General features: G+C 38.1%; 1 long non-coding RNA gene across 1 annotated transcript; it reads right to left on the reverse strand.

The window, feature by feature from the left end:
- Positions 1-204: 204 nt before the first annotated feature.
- Positions 205-10,988, reverse strand: LOC106955484 (uncharacterized). Its single transcript, XR_001426587.1, has 3 exons — positions 10,977-10,988; positions 7,048-7,049; positions 205-305 (listed from the first exon to the last, which is right to left on the reverse strand). It is a non-coding gene; the product is annotated as an uncharacterized LOC106955484 (long non-coding RNA).
- Positions 10,989-15,690: the final 4,702 nt, after the last annotated feature.

Raw genomic sequence — 15,690 nt, forward strand, 5'->3', positions numbered from 1 at the left:
TTGTTACCTAGCAACCTCTGCAGAACAAAGCCTGGGACCTAGCAAACCCAGGGCAGCTCCAGCACATTTGGTTAGCTGGTTTTATGGCTGTATGCGCTGTACAATGGCTGCTGGAAAAGACAAGTGTTTAGTTGTTGACTTACTTTTCAGAAACCACTTGCTGCATTCTTGTTGGTTGTGTAGGAGGCTCCACTTTTTTTTTATAATTGCACATGTGCACGCAGCCATATTCACATGCTAGTATAAACATCGAGTTGGGGGGCGTGGGCTGCAGCAGCTTATTTGGATTTAAAGTGACAGAGGTCCTTTAAATCCAAATAAGTTTGTCCTTTCAGAATGAACTGAAATAGTTCATTCTGAAAGGAGCTCAAAATAGGCAGAACTGAGCAGAATAAAATCTCAGTATCTAATAATGATTTTGAGCAAAAAATGTAATGAGCATCTTTTGCATAACCCATACATCTATCTTAACCTGGTCAAGGAACTATAATAGGTTTATGAGAAAATTAAGTATAGGTTATATGCTTCATTTTCTCAATTTAAAGAGGATTGTGAACCTTGAGAGACAGTTGCTCTAATCAGGCTTAAAGCTGAGGTGATTCTTTGGATTTCTCTCAGAATAATCAGGACCTCGGTGAAGCCCTGCTGCCCTGGCCTCTGCTTACCTAATGAGACCCCATGCCCATGATTTCACAGCGTGCTGCGGCTCACCAGCCCACTTCGGCTCCACCCTGGGAAAAGAGGAAGAAGATGAAGAGGAAGAGCAGGAGGGGGCCAATGAATCCAAAACTAAACCCTCCTCCCTTCTATTTCATTTGCATGTACAGAATCAGGAATGATATCCACAGAGAGACAGTCAGGAGGGACTGTTCAAGAATAAAAAAAGAAAGAAAGTAAGAGAGAAATATGTGCGCTCTGACCACAGTAAGAAACAGATTTTCTTGCTTCATCTTCAGGAAATAAGGAAAAGGTGATGAGTGCAGCAAGCCACCAAAGAATTTCAACTTTACGAGCAGCACCATGGTTTAGGATGGTGAGTGACGCAATAAGAAAGACAAAAAAAGAAGACAAAGTCAGGCGCAGGGATGGAGGGAAATTAATTTTTTTATTTTTTACTTTTGTGAGATCCAATGGCAGGTCCTGATAGTGAAGAGAGGAAAACGTGAAGAGCCCTCGTGTCTGCAGCTCCAAAAGAGGATGTGATGAGACTGCATGGCTAATGAAGCAGCGCTCCACTCTGACTCCACAGAGATCCCAGCCTTTTCTTATTCCCATTCATCATTAATTCAACAACGTTGATAATTTCATTAGATTTTTTTAGTTTTTTTTTTTCCCTGTAAAGTTTCCAGGGTCTGTATCAATAAACAATGGACAGTGGACCAAGATTTACCCCGGCTTAGCTAAACACACTAAGTTTTATTTTAATCTTACTCTGTTTTCAGATAAACAAATGTGGGCAAATCCATGAAAAATAGCTGATTTCAAAAGAGAGAGGTTTCAAGTTAAAGCGGAACTACTTATGACTTGACCAGAAAAACAAGGAAGTCCCATTTTTATTTAGAATATTTAGATTATATTTATTCTCATATTCTATTTTATATTATTAATTGCAGTTTTGTGCACATTCTTCTTCACTTTGTAAATGTTTCATCATTCACATGTTTGTGAACTCCTTTTATCGAGGTTGAACAACTAAAAATGTGAGCAAGCAAAGTCTCAAAGCAATCATTTTATTTCTAATTGATTAAAGTAACTTTCCTAAATCAAATATAAGAAATAAATTTTTTTTTACCTATGATTATTTAACTCCTTAAACAGCGGAACGCCTGAGATCTGTTTTTACATTGGCATTATGGGGGGTCAGGGTTAAGGGGTTTTAAACAAAACCAACTATTTTTTAAATATTTTTATTTTTTAAAAAACTCCTGCAAATTTTTATTAACAATTGGAACCAGCTTAGCTCAGTCTTTGCCGGTAATAGCTCCGATGATTAATAAACCTTTAAGTAAATATTGGTTAATACATACATTGAAACTTTCACCACATATGTCCAATAAGCAAGTGGAGCAGTAGAGAAGAGCACACTGAGACCAGTCCGACTGGGAATACAACATATGGCACAAGCAGCGACTTATGGGACACGTCAGGTGAATAAACCAGGATCTGGCACACTGCAGTGGAGTCTGCCTTGGCACAGATTTAGTGACATAGGGAGCTTGGCTTGGGTATATGTGAATGCAGATACTTTTAAAACACACACACATGCACACACAGCTCCAGTGTGGGCTCTGAGGGGCTGGATCCTGGGATTACGCTAACCACATTTATTTTGAACTCTCAATTAAGTATGGGTGTCCCAGGGCTTAGAGTGGATTAATGAACAAGTGGGACCTCAAGCACGTTTTGATGACAGTCAAGGCCCCTGATCTCCGTTCTTCCCATTTTGCTGATTAAATATAAGCTTTTCATCTGTGGATACAATGCTATTAATTAAATTATTAGAGGAGTGATTCACTTATGAGAAATGGGAGCAGTGAAGAGAGAGACACCCGAGAAGCTTACCGCAATAACTACTGAAATATTCATTAATGATGAAGAAAGATTGCCTAAATTCATTGACAAGGATTACATGTGTAGGGACCCCTCTCTTCTTTCACTGGGCCAGCCCCCTTCAGCATGCATGGGCACATAGTCCCTTTTTGATCACCACATAACGGGATTCAACAACTGTGAAAATTTCATATGCTGGTAAATGGGCGGGCACTGACACACTGCAACACATACAAAAAAATCACAAAAAGCCTATCAGGAATGTTGTATTTTAAATTGTTGTTTAATGAAATATGACCAAGGGACTGTAATGACTTGCTTGAGGGATGTAAGCATCATTGTAACTGAGGAAATTTAAAACACAACTGAGTTTTCCGTTTTCCCTGCTGGAGAACAAACCAAACATGATCTAAAATGTTGGTACCGGTGGTTCCATCTTCAGCCGACTTCTTAAGAAAAATCTAAGACTGAGGGAGAGACGTGTTCAGGAAATGTTACAGTACCAGAATGTGACCCGAAGTAAGAGGTTTGATGTCTTCGAAATGAGAAAATACATTTTTAGACCAAAATCTTGGTTTTCTATTGTTTGTTTTGATATCAGACAAGATGAAAAAGCAGAGAAAAGAACCGTAAGGCCTAAAACCTTGATGAAACTCATGATGAATACAAGACAGTTGCTGTAGACATTTCTTGTACGTCGACTAACGAGGGTCACAAAATTCTTAATAATCTATTTTTACTTTTCAATTTTTAAAATAATGACATTTATTCAGTTTAATTGATATTAAAAAAGTGGAACAGGGAATCCACATTGTGCCATCACATATAAAGCTGATGAATATATGTAAATTTTTCTCTGAAGTGACCAAAACCACCGACTGTTGCCCCAGTAACTACACATAAACAATGAAATTAAAATATTGCACTTAAATAATGAATGTTTTGTCTGCTTCTGTCTGAACAAACAGTCTCACAACTTCCCCCTTCCTATATTTTTCCAAAAAAATTGTCAGATATTATTCATAAGCTTCTAAATATTTATTGGAATATTCTTTTTCCTGCCTTTTTTTTAGTCTTTTTTATTTTTGCTTTACTTTATTGGTAATTCAGCCGTTTAAAAAGTGTGAGGGGAGGAATAAGCTGCAAGACACCACCACAGTAGAATAATGACATACCAATTAGAATATTTTAATACATAAAGAACGTGATAAATAAATATAAACTACTTTTTTAAAGCTGCACATATGCTTTCTTGTTGACACAACACAAACCGAGTCAGTTAAAATTTTACAAGTTAATTGTAATTAAATATGAACAAACACTTTATTACAACTACATGAGCAGTCATTGCTTAAGTGAACAAAAGTACATTAAATCACAGTGAAGTGAAAGTAGAAGTTTAATCAGTTCAACAGAAAACAGTAACAAAACTACAAAATATTCAAAAGCCGGAGCATCAATCAGTTGAAAGTGATACTTATAGAGGCATCTGCTCTCTTCATTGTTGTTGGAGCTGAGCTTTGATGCCTTTCTACGATCAATACCACAACAATAATTCAGACAGAATGATGCAACTAGTGACTGCACATAGCTGGTCTTTTATCTGTGTTTGTATTTTAGATCTCTGCTTTTCGTTTTTAACAATGAGTTATACAGTATACTTTCATAATTTCTGTTATCTAATTTCTTATGCCTGAAATGATCAAACATGCAACAGTCGAAACCAGATGTTTACATACACTGCATAAAGAGACATAAAACACTTTCCTGGCTATCTGACTTGCAGTAAATTAGTGCGGTCAATCGATTAAATTTTTTTATCTGATTAATTAATGGTCAACTGTGTAAGCTTGAAATGTAAAAATGCACGTTTTAAAAAAAAAATGTCTGCGAAAATGTTTAATATTTCCAACCAAGCAGGTCAGTTTTCCAGGTTTTCATCGTCAGGAACGTTTAGAAGACATAATTTTGATTCAAACATTTATTTAGAAACATAAATTCTATTAAAAAAGGTGAAAGCAGATAATTCATTGTTGTTGTAAGTAGGATACATGCTACCGTGATTTTATTCAAAAGTCCACCTCAGTGTTTTTGTTGTGCTCAGAGGCGACATTTTCCTCTCAGCACACCGGTCTGACTCTCCTTGCTCATCGTTACACTCAAGTTTACAACTCTGCATTGTGCAACGCACTGCTTTGAGCTCAGTAACCCTTTGGAGTATTTAATATGAAACTTTATAAATTAATCTCACATGTTAATATGTTAACATTGACAGCCCTAATTTAAAGTTCTAGTAATTACATACTTTTCAATATCGCAGTTGTGTTGTCAAACCACTGAGAAGTTAAGTGTGCCAAAGAACAAAAGGTATTTGTGACGGGGAAGAGGTTTCCAGCTTGCTGCGGGAGAGGCTGATAGTCACAGACATCTACAGCGCACTGTGAGAGGTGATATGAAACACAGCTGCAGGTTCTTCTTTACAGAGAGACACCTCTTTCACCCCTTGCTGACAGGAAAGCATGGGAGCTGGCAACAGAGTTGGCTGTGATAGATGGACAGGCGGAATGAAAGCGATGCAAGGAGGAAACGGAAAAATTGGAAGAAAGGATGATATGAATTTAAAAAAACAATGGAAAGATGGAGGCTTGTTTTTCAGGAGCTGGAGAAAAAGTGTTGTCATGAGGCGGATGAGTGAGTATTAGGAGAACAGTGAGGCAGAACGGGTCAGAGCTTCACTGCTGCCACCCAGAACGGTAAAGGCCAAACAATCAGCATGGAAGGACCACAGCTGTGTGATACCGTAAAAGCTGCACCACTGAAAAGGTGCTGACACTCCACTGGTTTGTCTGGAGAAAAACAGTAATGCAGTTTATTGTCTTAACAAATAAACTGGGATTTGATGTGCACAGTGTATGAAATAGACATCATCATGTGCTGTGTGACCTAATGTTTGGTTCGTGGTGGAAAGTTAAACCAATGGCAAAGGTACAAACGCAGATGAGAAGGACGCTCCTCCCGCCTATACAGAGTTGCGAGGTTTGAGCATCTGCCAGTTCACCACCCATAGGGGAGTGTCTGTGGGCTCTTCAAACACCCTGCGTGGGTCCTCCACCTTTTGATGCTCCTGGAGAGGGAGAAGACGGGGGGAACAGGAGACACTCCTCCACACACGCTGCCGAGCTCAACAGGATCACATGGAGACAAAATGAAAGGAATAAAGAGCGAAACACACTAATGAAACATACAGCAGAAATGTAGAAGATGATAATGTAAAGCTGTGATATGAAACAAAGTGTAACAGATACCGATAAAGACATGTGGATATTTATTTACTGTGTTTTGAAATTTCCCACATTATTTTGTGTTTCTAAAGCAGGGGTGCCCACACTTTTTCAGCTTGCGAGCTACTTTTAAGATGACCAAGTCTAAAAGATCTACCTACAATAAAAATGCAGAACATATTTTTTTTTATTCTAAACTATCATTATTTAAGTTATTATTATTTAATTAATATTGTATGTCCTTTCTTTCTTTTTCCCCCTTTTAGGATAAGTAAAGTATTTTTAATTGAATTTGAATTTCATCTACAATACATGTTGGTGTGTCTTGCATAAATGCATGAACTACATTACTCAATACAACTCTGTACATTGTTGTTCTTACCTTACTCTGATGACCTGCACTGAACGGCATCAGCCAAGGCTGCATAGTCCGGACAGTAGCTGCTGATAGCCAGCTTCAAACACGCTTCCAGATGAGCATCAGTCATTGAAGAACGGTATTTGGACTTAATAATCTTCATGTGGGAAAAGGTTGATTCGGATAATTAGGTGGAACCGAATAATGCAGTCAGGAAGGTAGCACATTTCCTCATGTTGGGGTATTTTCCCTCTGTTAGCAAGTTCCAGAACTGTCCATGGGCCCTGGACTTCAGCTCAATGTCAGCTTGTAGAGTCAAAATTTAATTCTCCACACCAGATGAGTTCAGGTGTGGAATTTTTTTTTTTTGCAATTTTTGATGCAAGTGAATCCACCTCAGCATCTTCCCAAAAAGGGTAGCACATGAATGTAGCAACTGGCTCCAATAAAGCAAAGTCTTGAAAGTGTCTGTTAAACTCTGACAGACAGTTCTCAATCTGCTCTGTGTACCGTGCACTGTCAAGTTGCTCACTTGTCTTCCCCTGCATCTCCAGCTCCGATGCAACATTCTGGAAGTTTGTCTAATCAAATCAACTTTGAGGGCAGATGTTGCATCTTTCGTTTGAAAGCATTAACTAAGCTGATCATATTGATCACAGTTTTGTCTTTTCCCTGGAGCTCTATGTTAAGGTCATTCAACATGTTGGTCAGATCGGTTAAAAAAGCCAAGTCTAGCAGCCACTGGTCATCTTTTAATTGTCCATACTCTACATGTTTGGCTACAAGTAAAAACTTCTTAATCTCTGGACAGAGTTCTCTAAATCTTTCTAGGAATTTCCCTGGCCTGAGCCATCTCACGTCTGTGTAACAACAACTCAAAGTGGTCACAGTCACCCTTCTCCAGATGTGCACGGAACAGTCTGGCGCGAATAGAACAGGTGATCTTCGTTGCCACATCCATTATCTCTTTCATGTTGAGCATTTTAGCGCATAAGGCTTGTTGGTGTATTATGCAGTCTGGGAAAGCATCATCCTCCCTACACTTAGCAATGAATCCATTCAAGCAGCCAACCATCGCAGGTGCTCCGTCCGTGGTGATGGACACGAGTTTGAACACCGGGAGCTGGGTTTTCTCAATAAAGTTTTTGAAAGACTGGAAAATGTCCTCTCCCCGTGTATGTTCTTTAATGGGCAGTACGGTCAACAACTCCTCTCTTGCATTCATGTCAGTAAACACCAGCCGAATAAAAATGCACAACTGGGCTGTGTCACTCACATCTGTTGACTCGTCTAATTGCAGCAAGAAACACTCGCAGTCCGCAATATCCTTCCACAGTTTCTGAGTCAAATCATCGGCCATGACTTCACAGCGCCGTGTAACTGTATTCCTCGATAGCCGGAGAGCTTTGATTGCAGATCATATTTCCGATTTGTTTTTAAAGTCTCGGAACAACGGCTTCAACAAATGCCTCTTTTATCATTTCTCCGTCTTGGAAGGACTTCTTGTGCTTAACAATCAAGTGACTCACCTGAAATGATGCTTTGGTGGCTGCCTTCGCTTTTGTGGTCAGATGTGAGAAAAATGACTGCTGTCCGGACAACTGGGATTTAAGTTCTTTCACCTTTTTCCTTCTCAACTCGATTTTCAGAGGAAAGTCAATGTCGTAGTTTGTATGAAGAGTCCGAAAATGCCACTCCACATTTCCCTTCTTTGGAATAGCAATGGCACATCGACAAATGAGACAAACAGATTTAGAATATGACAGTGAAAAAGAAATCCTCCTCCCATTCAGCATGGAAGTGGTAGGTTTTAGCCTTCTTACTTGGAGCAGCTATGGCACTCATGTTTATACCCGTTCTTAAATGTAGTTTAAATAAATTATTAGTGGCTAGCTATGCAACACCGTAACGACTTCTTCTTCATCTAATTATTGGCGTGGTATTAAGCGCATGTGTAAGGTGGTGACAAAGGTTGACCAGAGGTCAGATTGGCCACGATCTACCCATTACGTCCCATTACGGTGCCCATTACGTCGATCGCGAGCTCCGTAATGGGCACTCCTGTTCTAAAGTGTCGAAACACTACCATTTCCAAAATCCTTTTCTTAGTTTTGTTTAATTGTTCTTTATGACATACCTCATGCAAATGAATGGATTTCAGTTTTAGTTTTAAAAAACCTTCATTGGTGATTTTACAGCATAATCTACTGATCTTCTGTTAGCTGTAATGTTGCCAGTTTTAGCAATAACATCAAGAGAAACAGAGAAACATTTCAGCCTGATGAGAAGGTAATCTTCACAGTGTCATGATGTGAGGTGAATACGGACCCAAATGCAGCAGGCGAGGAACCAGGAACTAAGATGAAGATGACTTTAATGGAGAATAGGCAGCTCATACAGTCCAAGGAACAAGCAGCGCGGCAGAGCGGAAGCTAGGCTCAGCACCGGTAGCAACAGTACAGGAAAAAACTGACGAAGGGAGTTGTAGGTAATCAGGTAACTAGACACACCTGGGAAACAATCAACAGGGAAGACAGGACAGGAACAGGACTAAACACAGAAAACCTCAAAAATAACTACACAGAAAACACAGAACATAACACACAGGAGGCAAGAAATGAGGCAGAAGAATGTTTTTTTTCATCTTCCACTACCTGCTGGTAACAAACCCATACTATACAATTTTTAATATTGGATGTGTCTGGTGGATAAGTTAAAGTCAAAGGCAACACTGCAGTTGTATTAATGTTTGTGATATTCAAAATAGAAACAGTTTAGAAATGTGACAACAAAAACCCTTGACTGTTCACCTGACCAAAGAAGTTTTTTTTTTACTATAAGACTGGGGCTTATAATAAAAAGCAAAATGTAATGACTTAATTTACAGCTTAAATATTGCAAAGGTTTCCACAAAAAAGGGAAAGTAAAATGAAAATTAGCCTTCTGTGTGGCATTTGACACGTGACTGGTATAAAAAGACACACACCAAGCACATAAAAGCCATGACAAGAAAAATTACAGCAACAATCAGTTCAGTCCTGTACCAGCACGAAAGGTTTATCTTACTGGTCTCAATTGGCCACAGATTGACTGACAGGTGAGGGTTGGAGGTAAACTATAGAGACCAGCAGTCAAATGGACACTGGAGGTGTTACTCACATTGATGTACAGAAAAAAATGTCTTTCATTGTCTGATGTTCAAAGGCTGATGTCTGAGGAACAGACATGTTGAAACGGTTGGAAAATGTCTATCAATTATTGAAGAACCGTGTATCTTTGGATGAAGCCATAACTAACCAGTCGGCTAAATAATTTGGTGATTTCTGAAAGTCCAGTAAAAAGACATTGTTTTTAATAGTTATCAAAAGATCTAATGACACGAAGAAGAATAAATATCCTAGAACATAAAAAAAATCATCAAAATGTAGTAAAACCTGGATCAACATGTAGGAGCAGTAATGACAAAGGACATCATTGCTACTATGCAGGTAAAGTAACATGATGTCACAGGTAAATTCAATGCTGAAAAAAAGTTTACAATGCTTTTTTAACAAAAAAGGTTTTGGTAACACTTTATTTGAAGGGGCGTGCATAAGACTGATATGACACTGTAATAAACATGACATAACACCTGTCATGAACATAAAGAAGTCTTTATGAATGTTTATGACAATTGTCATGAAGTGTCATTTGGTAAATAATGACACTTCATGACAACTGTCGTAAACATTCATAAAGACTTCTTTATGTTCATGACAGTGTTATGTCAGTCTTATGTGCACCCCTTCAAATAAAGTGTTACCAAAGTTTTTTATGATAATTAGCTAAAACAATTATCATAACACGTGTTATGATTGTCTTTTAATGGCATTCATTTTGATGTTAAAAGAAGAAATTTATAATAACCTAAGAATAATTTTTAACCTAAAAATCTCTAAATTCTTCACCGTCTCCTCCTGCGCTGGTACCTGTCTCTGATTCTTCAGAGACTTGATGATCATCGACAGTGCGTCGTTTTTGGCTTCATTCTTGTCCAGACTTAACTTGTCTCTGAGCTCAATAAATTATTTTTATAACAGTGGATGGAGTTGAGAAGATCAAGTGTCTCAACAGAATAAAAATTCAACAGTTTCAAGACTGTAGTGCAGTTAAGCTGCTAGGAGTACAACTATGGAAATGAATATAACTATCTTGAGCTACAAGCCTGTACACAATTTAAAAGGAAAAAATGGAAAATTGATTATATCTCCTTCAAAATAATCTAAAGGGTAAATAATTATGAATGGCGTGTTTAATCTTTAATCACATCTTTGCAGCCACGTTGACAATTAATAGGATTTTTTTGGGGGGAAAATATTATTATATGAGATATACCCAAAATGTAATATTAAGCCTGTAATCATAAAAGCTATCAGCACATCCACAAAGGAAGACATTTGTGATCATACTAAGATGATTGATGATTGACAGAAGCTGGAGCAACGGTCACCCACCCCAACTGATTGGAACCACGGCGCCCAATGAGCTGAAGGCATTGAGAGGGATAATGACTTGAGGGCAGACATGAATCATATCTCTGGGAATCATGTCCACAGCATTTAATATAGTGGGAGGGTATTTCTGCTCAGAGTCATGTAGTCCCACCAAGGCCTAGACGGGCAAAACAAATCTGTAATGGGTGCACAATTGAATCAGGTGTCTGGTCCTCTTAAGGAAATTAAGTTGTCGCCAGAGCGGGGCCACTTAATGAGAGGCAGGCTCGCAGACAGTGACGGATGGCGGGTGACACTGACAAGACTGCGAGGCCGGCCACAATATCTGCATCAGGACTGGTGATGATTTTTCACCCACCGAACCCCCCTAACCTTTCAGTTCTGCTTCTGTTTCTCTGAAGCAGAATGCATGTGTGTGTGTGTGTGTGTGTGTGTGTGTGTGTGTGTGTGTGTGTGTTTCTCAAACACACACACACATGCAGCCTCACCTCCATTCCATTTTCTACGGCCTCATCAGGGACACGTTTGCTCCCTGTGTGATAATAGCCATTTATTTGCACATTTATTCATGGGAACGGTGACAGCTAATAAAGTGGGAGATCTTCTTTCCATGTGTTTTTACTTCATGGTGCATCTTGATGGTGGCCATTATCTGATTTTAATAGATGTCTTTGCATAGTCACAGTAACTCTTAGAGAATACGCACAGCATAGCCTCTGGTATGAGCAGATAGATGAACAATACAATTTAGCTGCGAGGAAACCCCATTTTACAGGAGGAACTGTAAGGTTTATTATTATTACATGATTTGATTTGGTCCATTGTTATGCATTTGTACATGAATTCACCAAGGACTCCTTATCATCTCAACATTTATGCATAAAATATTCATGGACAGTTGCAAGTCCCTTACAGTATAATTTTAAAATTGGAAATCACAATGGTATCAGATACTATTCACTTTACTTTTGATGTTTTTTCAAGTTAAAAATATGTCTGGGGGAGGGGGAGAGGTTGTATTAAAACTTGATAAACATTTTTGTAAATCTCCAACTTTTGCAGGGTTTACTGAACAACAACAACACTGAGTCTAAGAATGCTGTGCTGCATTGTCAAATATATAAACCATGATTCCCTGCGCTGGTCCACCAGGGGAGCTTTTATTTCACTGCTTTCTGAACCATTTTAGACGTGTTAAGCTTTATAAAAGAAAATCAGAAACAATGTATGCAGCCTTTCTAAAATATGTAAATGAATAGTTTTGGTATCAGATGGATGGACGGACAGAAACTAAACCAGCTCAGCTGCTAAAATGATGTTACTTGAAAGTGAAACAAGTTGAAGAAAACAGAAAAATCCACCTCTCAAACTGTTTCTGTTTTTATTTTTATTTTTTACCACAACCATGTTTTTGAATAACTCTCTCACCCTCTCTCACCCTCTCTCACCCTCTCTCACCCTCCACTTGCCTTCCTTAAAGAACAATGGACCTTCCTTGTAGTGAGCCTTGCCTTCACTATAAACTCTAACTTTGTATTGATAAATAGAACTGTTATATCTCAGATTCACATTTCAGTTGTTTTAAAAAGCTGCATTAAACCCAGTCTGTCTTTCCGTATTATCAGTTTGCTATGTTTGATGTTTGCATATATCAACTATGTAGATAAATATTCTTTAGGTGTCAGTAAATAACTTTCAATTTGGAAATAGTGATTGGTGGATGTGTCAATGCGTGTCAAAAAAAAAAAAAAAAATATATATATATATATATATATATATATATATATATATATATGCATTTTATTAAATTTTAAACTGTAGATATTTATTTTCTTCTTATTGAAAATGAATGCTTTAGATGAACACTCTTCTAAAACAGGAAACAATAGCAGCTAGAGTTTTTTAGAAACAGGACAAAAATGAGATTTGTTCCTCTGCATGTGCTGGTATATCATCAAAATGCAAACTGATGCACAACTTGTGAGTGAAAAGCTCAGCAGTCTGTCACCTAAATGGATTAGCCTGACTTCAGAGACGGTGCTACTAAGCATGGAAACATGGTCATTTTTTCCAAGATTGACCATCATTTTCAGTCTTGAAAATGATGTAAAAACACATTTCCATGAGGCACTTCTCAGTTGTGTTTCATGTAAAGATGAACCACCTGCTATGCCACTTAACTTGTGCACTTGTGTCTTGCACAAGCACAGCTAGAGCAAACAAGTGGAAGAAGATGCTCTGGTCAGATGAGACCAATATTGAACTTTTGTCCTACATTCAAAAAGCATTATGTGACAGAAAACTGACACACAACCTCTAAAGTAGTGCAAAGCAGTGGCAGCGCTGTGTGTCGTTACTAAAATAGTTGTAGTGGTACTGAGAGAAAAGGTGAATTTACAAAGTATTGACCCTGGAAGCTAAACACAAGCCAGACTTTTTAGATTTAAATTTGTACAAATTTAAAAAAAAATGGGTATCTTTTTCCATAAATTTCTCAGTAATGTTCTACTTTGTCTTGGTCTATTTTTTAAAATACAATAAGAACCAAATGGAGTACATAACAAAGAACTGAACAGTGTTTTTAAGAAAATCAGAAAATATACTTGCAAAATTGAAAAAATTCTACATTTTTTGAAATGTTGAATATTGAAAGTCAGCATTTACCATAAGGAGTGGATGAGTATGGATTTTCATTTTTTAGCTTCAGAGAAACCAGTTGTCAGATTGGTATGCATAAGCTAAAATTACCATCTGAACAATGAGGAGCTTTTCTCAAGCATACATGTACATGCTGCTTACAAGAACAGGAATTCTTATTAATGCACTAAATCCACAAATTGCACTTTACAAATGGTAATCGGTTCTCACCATACTATGTTCCTAACTCAGTCGTAATGCACATTGTTGGTCATTACGGTCCAGATCATCAGAATCCAAATCTGAGGAGATTTCACTCGACTCGTACTAGTAAGATTGTACATCTGCTACTCCCACAAAGTCTTCCACCATTTTGTCATACACAAAAAAGTCATTTTAGTCACCAGCTGAGGCAGAATGCCTGTCATGAATTGAGGACGGTAGTGGATGGTAACTCTGCCCCCCCCTCCCGAAAAAAAAATCACCCCCACTTCTAATTTTATATGACAAAAACATTAAAAGAAAGTTATTTAAGTTTTAGGTCACAGAAAACATTGATACTTACACAAGGCAACATAGCGCCACGTTTCACATTTTAGAAAGAAATTGATACTGAGGCTATATGTGCTTTTGACAACTGACATGAGATGGTTTCTGTTCATATAACAGGAGAGCTTGGAGACAACAGGCATGATCTTTTGGTTTTAAATGTGTTTTCTCTACATTACCATTGTGAGGCCAGTCTGTGCCTGAGGACCCATCAGTTCTTGCTGCACGACGCCTACTAGAGTGAATGGCCACTCATGTATGCCTTTTAAAGCTACACACCATACATCCTCCCTGACAAGACTTTGTCTTAGATTTGTGGATGGAGGCAGCAGTGCAGCAGAAATCATTGAACACAGTAGACTCGTAGGATTTGATGGGGCTCCATCTTCATGGGCTGACTGGGTATGAATAATTGACCTCGTGGTCTGGGCTCCAGCTCATTACTGTGGGAAGTGTTGGCTTTGTTTGTGATGCTATGAGGGCAGGTGCGAGTGCCTACCGTCCAGCTTGGTTTTCTCCTCTCGCCCTGACCACACTGCCTTCCTTCATCTTTAATGGCCTGTGCCGGGATCGGACGTCCAACCCCTCAAACCTCCAAGCCTTGCCCACTTCATCAAGAAGGTGAATGGTTGGGCAGTAACAGCTACTGCCAGAGAGAAGTTTTTCAGAAATTCTGCAGAATTCTCCTGTGAGTTTAAGGAGTTATGGGCAACATTATCAAAGGGCGCACAGATAGATAGAGAGGGAACGCTGACATCTTGGAAAGTTCTGTGGGGAAAGTTTCCAGGTACACACTGAAACTACAATAAAACTATTCAATATACATGGGTTTAAGGTGAAAACTCTGCCAGCATGGAGTCATGCCATCTTGTTCTGGAAGTTTGGAAAGTTATCTTAGGGAGTTGTGTTGAGCAAAGTAGTACAATGGCTTACATCGTTGTACCATATCTGGATAAAATCTAACCCTGAAGAGTACTGAGACAATTAGTAGGCTACCATTTAACCGATTTCTGCTGAAACATGTGCATCTCTGCGGAAAGATACATTCTTGGATCATTAAACATTAAACAGCAATGATGAAGACAATAACTGACAAGATCCACTCCAGTACATTAATTAGTGAAGGGGTAAGCTCAGTTTAGGACAAAAACTTATCTGACCTCTGCACAACATTTATTCATAAGAACATGCAGATATGTCTTATGAATATGATATGGAATGCCCTCCCAGAGTCACTGAGAGCCCCACAAGGTGTGGAGGCCTTCAAAAAAGGTCTTAAGACTCATCTTTTTAAACAGGCCTTTTAGAAATGTAAGTTTTGTTTTAAATTGTTAGTTTTAATGTTTGTTTTGGTACCACTTGGTGCAAGATGTATTACTGTAAGCTCTACAATTTATTTTTTATTTAGTCTCTGTAGCACTTTGAGATTTCTTTGAAATATAAGGTGCGTTACAAATAAAATTTATTATTATTATTATTATTATTATTATTAATTCAAGTCTAGAAAAGAAGAAAACATTGACAAACAAATGCAACTATTTTAGGGATTAAAAATTAGGTTTAAAATGTTGCCATTTCAGTAAGCTCATTTTTAATTTCTTAAAGCTTAAGCTCATGTTTTACCTTTTTTATTTAGCTTTTAATTTGCTATTTTTAACATAATAAAAGGTAAAGATGTTTTAAAAGTCAAAGATTGTTGGTACCAATGTTAAATCATTTCACAAATTGCATAATTTTAAGAAAGAGTCCTTTATGTTAACATAATGAGCATCATCCCTAAGATTTCAGGTGCCTTTACAGGTGGCTACTACATACCACCATT

The sequence above is a fragment of the Poecilia latipinna genome, unplaced genomic scaffold (assembly GCF_001443285.1).
Source record: "Poecilia latipinna isolate Pla-1442-1.1 unplaced genomic scaffold, P_latipinna-1.0 Scaffold739, whole genome shotgun sequence".
Classification (NCBI taxonomy): Eukaryota; Metazoa; Chordata; class Actinopteri; order Cyprinodontiformes; family Poeciliidae; genus Poecilia; species Poecilia latipinna.